This window comes from Colobus angolensis, unplaced genomic scaffold (assembly GCF_000951035.1).
Source record: "Colobus angolensis palliatus isolate OR3802 unplaced genomic scaffold, Cang.pa_1.0 Scaffold247, whole genome shotgun sequence".
Classification (NCBI taxonomy): Eukaryota; Metazoa; Chordata; class Mammalia; order Primates; family Cercopithecidae; genus Colobus; species Colobus angolensis.
Window position 1 is genome coordinate 2,280,534 of NW_012115677.1, and position 10,340 is coordinate 2,290,873.

Sequence of the window (10,340 nt, forward strand, 5' to 3'; positions counted from 1 at the left end):
GGCTGAGGCAGGAGAATCACTTGAACCCAGAAGGCGGAGGTTGCAGTGAGCTGAGATTGTGCCATCGCACTTCAACCTGGGCAACAAGAGCAAAACTCTGCCTCAAAATAAATAAATAAGTATTACAAGATATGAAGATGAAAATATAGACATATATAGAGACAGGCAAAACCGGAGAAAGAATAAAAATTGTTGTAAAGGGGATGGTGAGATAGAGAGGCATGATTCTAAAAGCCAGCTGTTAGGTCTTCTTCCAAAAATGGCTTGATGTGGTAAAGTCACCAATTTCCAGGATATGGTCATCAGTTCTCTATGTCATAAATCATCTTGTAAATGGCCCAAATATCACTTAAGCTAAACAAATTAACAAGATACTGATGAATAACCAATATAAGCTAATATTTATAGAGTACTTTGTTTCAGGCACTATTCTAATCACTTTCTATGAATCTATCCTCAAATAACTCTGAAGTAGGGTAATTTCATGTCATTATCTCCATTTCAAAGGTGAGGAAACTGAGACTGTGAGATTAAGCAGCTTTCCCAAGGTTATAAAACTAATAAATGGTAATAAAGTTATAAAAATAATAATAATGTAAACATAGTGAAAAATCTCTCAGAAAGTAGAGCAACACGCCAAGAAAGAGAGGGAAAGGATTTAAATACAAAGAAGGAATCCAGGGGGGCCAATAATTGAATTCTAAGAGGTCTGGGGAAAATAGAAATTTAGCATGATAGAAAAGAAATTATCAAATAAACAACACGAGAACTTTTCATATCCAAAAGATTAGTATTCAAAGTGTTCTCTGTGTACCCAAAACAATGAATAAGAAAGGCTCCATACTAAGGCACATTTTGAAATATCAGAACATTGAAGATAAAAAGAGAAAAAAAAAAAAAACAGGAGGAAGTGAAAGCAGCCACTCTCATTATCTCATGAAATAATCCACTGGAGAAATTTTTTTTTTGAGACAGAGTCTTGCTCTGTCTCCCAGGCTGGAAGGTAGTGGTGTGATGTTGGCTCACTGCAACCTCCACCTCCCGGGTTCAGGCGATTTTCCTGCCTCAGTCTCCCAAGTAGCTGGGACTACCAGTGCGCACCACCATGCCCAGCTAATTTTTTTATTTTTAGTAGAAACAGCATTTCACCATATTGGTCAGGCTGACTTCATGATCCTTCAAGTCCTGACTTCATGATCCACCAGCCTCAGCCTCTCAAAGTGCTGGGATTACAGGCATGAGCCACCACGCCTGGCCTCCACTGGAGAAATTTTTGCCTGTTTCCCCACAACCTTGGGCTCACAGATTTTGAGGCCCTAGTGTCCAAGGAAGAAATGCTTCCACCAAGAAACACCATCATGGGTCAGAGGAATTGGAAACTGAAACTGCCCCCTGGAGATTTTGGCCTTCTCCAGCTGCAAAACTAGAAGCAGAAAAGGGTCACCACAGCCAAGTGGTGATTAATCCCCAATATCAAGGAGAAATTGGGTTGTTACTATACAATGAGGCAAGGATGACCATGTCTGAATCCCAACTGAGGCAAATCAGTAGAGACAGCCAATTCAACAGAGGTAAGTCCATGGTGCACTCAGACCATTTGGAAATTAGGGTTTGGGACACTGTACTAAGAATAAAACATAGCCAAGGTGCTTACAGAAATGAGGGGACACAGAATGAGGGGTGGAAAAAGGAAGTTATGATTATCAACTTAGGCCTTATAACCACCCACAGAAGTGGGGTTCAATAGCAGCTTCATTTTACATTAGTCTTCATCCTTATTCTACCTGTATCTTATACGAAGAGCATTGGCATTGGCTAACATTTCAAATTTCATCATCCTCTGATGATATGATAGGTGTGGGACTATGTGTGGTCACTGTGTTAGCAACACTGATTGCCACATAAGGGATGATATGTGAATTTCTTACAGGCAAGTGACACCTGTAAGACATTGGGGCTTGAATTGCCTTTACAGTATTCCACCCAAAAACGAGGCCTACTGACAGGAGACCATAGCAGCAAGGAGCCAGAGTTTTCTTGTCAGGAAATTGGTATAATGTGGAGCCCCTGTAGGCTCATTGAAGTAATTAAGAATGCATGCTATGCAAGAGGCAGTAAGAACACCGATGATCAATGTCAGCTGGAGAAGCAGAGGTGACCAAAAGTGAATACAGTTAGGTAGCAAGATTCATTTCTTCTCTATTCCTACTTCTAACCCCTAACCTGGAGGAGTTAGCCTTGAAAAAAAAAAACGAAGAAATATCCTAGAACCAGACACCACCCCCCACCCGCCCCCAACCCCCTAATCTTAAGGAGCTTAGAAAGGGAGAATGCATAAAAAATTGACCATGATCTATTACACATTTCAGGTTCGTATGGCTACATGTCTGGCCAGCAATGGGGAAGTTTTAAAACTAGTCCAAGTTTAAAACTCTGAAGTTTTAAACTAGTCCATGCTAGACTTTGAATAACTTAAAAGACCAGAAAGCTGGCCGGGCACGGTGGCTCATGCCTGTAATCCCAGCACTTTGGGAGGCCAAGGCGGGTGGATCATCTGAGGTCAGGAGTTTGAGACCAGCCTGGCCAACATGGTGAAACCCCCATCTCTACTAATCTCTACTAAAAATACAAAAATCAGCCAGGTGTGGTGGCATGTGCCTGTAGTCCCAGCTATTCAGGAGGCCGAGGCAGGAGAATCACTTGAACCTGGGAGGTGGAGGTTGCAGTGAGCTGAGATTGTGCCACTGCATTTCAGCCTGGGTGACAGAGTGAGCTTCCATCTCAAAAAAAAAAAAAAAAGTAGACCAGAAAAGTATGGAATCTGCCTGGGGGGAAAGGATATTCAACACAGTACTGAGGAAGCAGTGACTTGAGAAAAAACATTTTATGTTTGAATCTCCACCAAGTTCAGATTCCTCAGTAATCTGGTCACATAAAAGTATGAGTTGAAAATAGTTTATTATATAATGTTAAGTGAATGAATCAGAACTTGAAATTGTATATATGTGATAAGTACAATTGTATAAATAATCTGAATATATTAAAGTCTGGAGCAGATACTTGAATTTTCTCTAAATCACAATTTTGCATAGGGTCAGCAATGATCACATATCTAATCAAACGTACTATAATACTTCTTTGTGCTATTTATTTGTTTAAGATGTAAAATAGGTTTATTTAGCATGATTGCTTTTCACAAACCTATGTTAGATGACGGATACTTGGCTACCCTCTGTGGACCTATAAATTGCAGGGGTTTTTTTGTGGGGGCTGGTTATTGTTTTTCAAAGATTAACACGATAGTCTTTCAAAGAAGCGGACTAAACAGAGCATGATCCCTCAGTTCCTCCCTTTTCCATTAAAAATTGAGTATTTGCTTGACTTTTCCCATTATCTGCAATCATTCCAGTTTGCAGGGAGTCCATACATATAATTGTTAATATTGCAGATATTTCAGAGAACATGTCTTTGAGCCTTCCAGTGAAGATTCCTTTGGCCCACCTGATGTGAAATCATCTATCCTAACCTATTCTATCTCACTCCAATTTCTATAACATCATTGGTAATATTTGTATGAGGACTCTAATATATGAAGTCTTCCTCCCACACTGAAACATTTTAGGGCCCTGGAGCAAGGTAAGAATCTCCTGGAACTATTTGTGGTACACTGATCTCATATGTAGGAGTGCCTTAACCTCAAGACTGGCACAAAAAAAGATTAAATGTTCATGGTTATCATTTTTTTAAAAAATCTCAATTTTATATGACCCCAATGAAAAATACATATGAACTAAATAGCATAAAAATAATGAGGTTTACCAAAGAATGACCCTTTCAAATCACAGCTATTGTTCTTATTTGTCACATGATTTAGATAATTATTTTTCTACCTTGAATAAATGGATGTGTTGTGTAATATACTAACTATACAACACAATTTTCATTTGTGGTTAGACATGTATTCATATATAATTAAACCTTATAGTAGTAAATAAAATTGTCATTTGGTATTTAAACATATAATCTATTTCATTTAACAAAAAGCAAAGCAAAACCTAAGGAAATTAAGCCATACTGATACTATTTGAATTAATTGGATATTTGTCATCTCCCTGCTGCAGTCCTGTATTTACTCAAAAGAACATTATGAACTTCAAAATATGAGAATAAAATAATTTCGAAGTCCACATGCAAAACAAAAAATAGCAAAAATCTTTACCAAATGAAAGACACATACAGTTTAGCTCAGCAGGACTTCTACACATCCAAGGACAATGTAGGTGTGCAGCCACAATTTTTTGAAAAAGTAAATTTCTTGGTTGGGCACGGTGGCTCACACCTGTAATCCTAGCACTTTGGGAGGTTGAGGCAGGTAGATCATGAGGTCAGGAGTTCAAGACCAGCCTGGCCAAGATGGTGAAACCCCGTCTCTACTAAAATTACAAAAATTAGCTGGGTGTGGTGGCAGGCACCTGTAATCCTCACTACTCAGAAGGCTGAGGAAGCAGAATTGCTTGAACCCAGGAGGTGGAGGTTGCAGTGAGCTGAGATGGCACCACTGCACTCCAGCCTGGGCGACAGAGCAAGACTCTGTCTCAAAAAAAAAAAAGAAGAAGAAAGAAAATTTATTTCTGGTCTTTCTTATGATCCTTTCTTAACAAAGTTGGCATAAAACAAAATGTTATAGGCTGGGCGCCGTGGCTCATGCCTGTAATCCCAGCACTTTGGGAGGCTGAGGTGGGCAGATCACTTGAGGTCAGGAGTTCAAGACCAGTCTGGCCAACATGGCGAAACCCCGTCTCTACCAAAAATACAAAAATTAGCCGGGTATGGTGGTGGGCGCCTGTAATCCCAGCTACTCAAGAGGCTGAGGCACGAGAATCACTTGAACCTGGGAGGCAGAAGTTGCACTAAGCCAAGATCGTGCCACCACACTCCAGCCGGGGCAATAGAGTGAGACTCAGTCTCAAAAAAAAAAGTTATAATTATCTGTTAATATTTTAAAAGATTTTAGAAACCTTTTGAAATGTTATTTTTTAAATGAAAAATTTCATTTCTCCAAGTATTCAGAATATTACATGTTTTTAAAAAAGTTACATTCAGATTTTTAGATAAGATTCAGTTAATGAGAATATAACCCAGTATCTCAGGGTAAACAAATAATTCCATTTATATAGGGATTGTCCTTAAGGATCAGGCAGGGAAGGAAGGGGATAAAGAAACCTGAGAGGGGGCCTAAGAAGAGAGGATATGGGCAAAGTTAAATAATGTCTTCAATACAACAATTAATCTGAATAAAAATCTTTAGTAAATGTTAGTTAAAAGAATTTGCTCTCACTTCAAGTGAGAACTCAGGGATGAAGATAACATAGATCCAGCCTTGTAAGGTATAAGGAACATGGCTGTGCTTTGGTCAAGGAGGGGCCAAGGTAAACATCCAGAGTGACTCAGAGAGTTTAGAGCACAGGCGTATAACTCCACCTGTTATCACAGCCATGTAGCCATAACGTGGGAAGGCCATCACTTGGCTCTACACCACATTGTCTGTAAAAGGTATAAATGCCCTACTGACACTGTACAGGCATGCTCGCACCCAGAGAAACAGAGCGAGTCAAAGCTATCCATCTTACAGATGGACAGGAGGGAGCCAGGACATAGCTAGACTTGCTTGTGCTCAGAGAGAGAAAGAATTAAGCTGCTGACCCTGAAGGCAAGGGAGAGACAGCCGGCCTGCGCAGTTGTGCGTGGGAGCCACAGGCTCAAGCAGCCCAGACAGAGCAGACAGTATAAGAGAGCTGCTGAATAAAGCTGTATTTCACCTACCTACAGCCCTCGGAGTGTTCTTTCACCTATTTGCCATTCATCCTGTAACCGACCAAGGGGTTCACCTTGCCCGCTGCCTAGACAGAGCCAATTCATCAAGACAGGGAAATTGCAATTGAGAAAGAGAAATTCATGCAGAGCTGGTTGTGTGGAAGACCAGAGTTTTATTATTACTATTATTATTATTATTTTTTGAGATGGAGTCTCACTGTGTCGCCTAGGCTGGAGTGCAGTGGCACAATCTCAGCTCACTGCAAGCTCTGCCTCTCGGTCTCACGCCATTCTCCTGCCTCAGCCTCCCGAGTAGCTGGGACTACAGGTGCCCACCACCACGCCCAGCTAATTTTTTGTGTTTTTAGTAGAGATAGGGTTTCACCGTGTTAGCCAGGATGGTCTTGATCTCCTGACCTCGTGATCTGCCTGCCTCAGCCTCCCAAAGTGCTGGGATTACAGGTGTGAGCTACCACGCCAGCCAGGAGTTTTATTATTACTCAAATCAGTTTCCCCGAGCATTCGGGGAGCAGAGTTTTTAAGGATAACTTGGTGGGTTGGGGGAAGCCAGTGAGCCAGAAGTGCTGATTGATCAGGGATGAAATCATAGGGAGTCAGAGCTGTCAGTCAGTTCCTGGGTGGGGACCACAAAATCAGATGGGTCAGTTTATTGATCTGGGTGGGGCCAGCTGATCCATCAAGTGCAGGGTCTGCAAAATATCTCAAGCACTGATCTTAAAAGCAGTTTACGGAGGATTAGAATCTTGTAGCCTCCAGCTGCACGACTCCTAACCCATAATTTCTAATCTTATGGCTAATGTTAGTCCTACTAAGGCAATCTAGTCCCCAGGCAAAGAGGAGGTCTGCTTTGGGAAAGGACTGTTACTGTCTTTGATTAAACTATAAACTATAAATCTCTCCCAAAGTTAGTTCAGCCTACACCCAGGAATGAACAAGGACAGCTTGGAGGTTAAAAGCAAAATGGAGTAAATTAAGTTAAATCTCTTTCACCATCTCAGTCATAATTTTGCAAAGGTGGTTTTAATCTACCTGCTCACCAAACCTCAGCATGGCCTGGAACCTGAACCTGAGCCTAACAGAAGTTATCAATAAGGAGCAAATAAGCTTAAGAGTAGAGAAGGTGATGATTCATCATTATCCCCCGAAGGACAGATCAGAAAGGTGAGGCAGTTCTTCTGTGATAAGCAGGCCTGCCTTGGTGAATGAACATAGCAGGCCCTCAAAACAGCAAGCCTCAGTGAACCCTGCTGGAGAGAAGTGAGAGAATATAAAAGTCTTACTCAGGGTGAAATGTGGGACTGCTGCGAATTTCCCAATACCTCTCCTTGACTCCATAAATATATTCCAAACAGGACTCTGGATCTGGGAAGATGACAGTTTACATTTAGTGTTTGAGTGTTTGGGTGCTTAATTGATTGAAGGGTAGAGAGGAGGGTAAGCTCCTGATGGGGAATAGCTAGACTTTCTTTGTTGTTGTTTTTTTTTTTGAGACGGAGTCTTGCTCTGCCGCCCAAGCTGGAGTCCAGTGGCACAATCTCCGCTCACTGCAAGCTCCGCCTCCCGGGTTCACGCCATTCTCCTGCTAATTTTTTTTGTATTTTAGTAGAGACAGGGTTTCACCGTGTTAGCCAGGATGGTCTCTATCTCCTGACCTCATGATCCCTCCGTCTTGGCCGACCAAAGTGCTGGTATTACAAGCGTGAGCCACCGCGCACAGCCAATAGCTAGACTTTCTTAGAGCTTGGTAAGAAAGTTAGAATCTGATCTGAGTTAAAATTGCCTAGGGAAATCCAGAGCTACTGGTGGCCTTGTCTCCAAGAATACTCCCACGTCCCAGAAAATTGTCTCTTTAGAGCTATTGTACCAGGGATACAATTTACTGTGGCAAAAGATCATCTCTTGGAAATTGTGTTGCTTACTCACCCTCGGCCACAACTAGTCCCTGGTGACATTCAGAGGGAAAGGCCTGTGTTACACACGTGTTGGTAGTAACGGGTTAAATGCGAATGAGGCAGTTTTTAGTTCCTGATTCTAATCACATGCTTAAGGATGTTTTTTAAAGCAAAGCAACTTAGCAGTTTTCAATTCCAAGAGCCATGAAATACTTGAACAAAAGTGAAAGCTTAGTTATTTGGGAGGAAAATTATGTTCTTGGTATTACTACATTAGTCTTTTAACCAACATTTAATAGGTGTCAACCATATGTGAGACACACAGTGACTTTCTCTGCAAAGTAAAGGCAGCAAATTGGCCCTTTCTACAACATGAACAGGGAAGAAAAAAAGTGGAAAACCAGAACCAATTTGAGAGACTTGGGCCATAATATCAGCTTATCAGTTTCTTACTGAGTAACCTCAAGCAAGAGTGTGAAATTAAGTCAGGGACCTTCACGGGTGCACAAGTGATCTACTGGGATATAAAGTATTAAAAATGCAGCTAGGCACAGTGGCTCATGCCTGTAATCTCGGCATTTTGGGAGGCCGAGGCAGGCAGATCACTTGCCGTCAGAAGTCTGAGACGAGCCTGGCCAACATGGTGAAATCCTGTCTCTACTAAAAATAAAAAAATTAGCTGGGGCCGGGCACGGTGGCTCACATCTGTGATCCTAGCACTTTGGGAGGCCAAGGCAGGCAAATCACATCAAGTCAGGAGTTCGAGACCAGCCTGGCCAACATGGTGAAACCCTGTCTCTACTGAAAATACAAAAATTAACCGGGTGTGGTGGCATATGCCTGTAATTCCAGCTACTTGGGAGGCTGAGGCAGGAGAATTGCTTGAGGCTGGGAGACGGAGGTTGCAGTGAGCTGAGATCACGCCATTGCACTCCAGCCTGGGCGACAGAGCGAGTCTGTCTCAAGAAAAAAAAAAGAAAGAAAAGAAAAATGGACCAGCTCATGTTGAAAACTACTATAAGAGGAATATCCTAAATACACAAAAATTACCAACAGTTTTTATTTTCTAACTCTAATACGCTACCCATAGGTGTATAAATTAGTACCTTTTGAGAGGCAATTTAGAAATTTTAACAAATTTTTACATATGTAACAAAATTTTCAATTTGTGTATCCTTTGAGGCAACAACAGTTCCACTTTTAAGCATTTGTACTGCAAAACTATTTCACAGAAATGCAAAGATACACTAAAACAAAGATGTTCAATGCTGTATTATTTTCACTGGCAAGTTGAAAATACCCTAAACTTCCAGCACAAGGGGCTAGCTAATATATTCTATCTCCTATACAATAAGTTAAAAAATAAATTACAAAAAATATGTTATTTTGTTTGTATAAAAATGTATTTTATATAAACAGAAAACATCTGAAAGCATACCTCACAAACTTAACTATAGCTGCCTTTAGGGGGAATTTAGATATGGGGATTAATGAGGTTTTTTATTTTTGTTTTTGTTTTGGAGACACAGTCTGCCCAGGCTGGAGTGCAGTGGCGTGATCTCAGCTTACCGCAACCTCCGCCTCCTAGGTTCAAGCAATTCTCCTGCCTTAGACTCCTGAGCAGCTGGGACTACAGTGAACATCCACCACCAGGCCCAGCTAATTTTTGTATTTTTAGTAGAGATGGGGTTTTACCATGTTGGCCAGGCTGGTCTCGAACTCGTGACCTCAAGTGATCTACCTCCTTGGCCTCCCAAAGTGCTAGGATTATAGGCATGAGCCACGGCACCCAGACTAATGAGATTTTTTTCTTCTTTAAATACCATTTGTCTCTTTTAATGATGATGTATTGGTTTCTTTCACAGTTAGAAATTTATCCATCTGACTGGGCGTGGTAGCTCACGCCCATAATCCCAGAACTTTGGGAGACCGAGGTGGTCAGATCACCTGAGGTCCGGAGTTCGAGACCAACCTGACCAACATGGAGAAGTCCCATCGCTAAGTAAAATACAGAATTAGCCAGCCATGGTAGTGCATGCCTGTAATCCCAGCTACTTGGGAGGCTGAGGCAGGAGAATCACTTGAACCCAGGAGGCGGAGGTTGCAGCGAGCCAAGATTGCACCATTGCACTCCAGCCTGGGCAACTAGAGCCAAATTCCGTCTTAAAAAAAAAAAAAAGAAATAAACCTATCCATCTTTTTGGATGTTTTTAGACATGGTTGCTAATTCCCTACCCTCTTCTCTACATTCAACATATGGTACACAGACTCTAAGGGAAGCCATTTAATCAAAACTAGGAACGATTAGTTGAAAACTAATATTTTCCATTTTGCATTTTGTCATTATTTACAAGCAAAGATTAGCCAAAATAATGAGCATTATAATTATTATACCTGTTTTCAAAATGACTGTGCAGTGATACCTGCTTTACTTTTGGAAACTAATTTATTAAAATGGCATTAATTATGTATTTGTCTACTTTGGGTAGGTAATACAATAATAACTGTGATATTATACATTCTATCATTAAAATGCTATTTTAAGGCCGGGCGCGGTGGCTCAAGCCTGTAATCCCAGCACTTTGGGAGGCCGAGACGGGCAGATCACGAGGT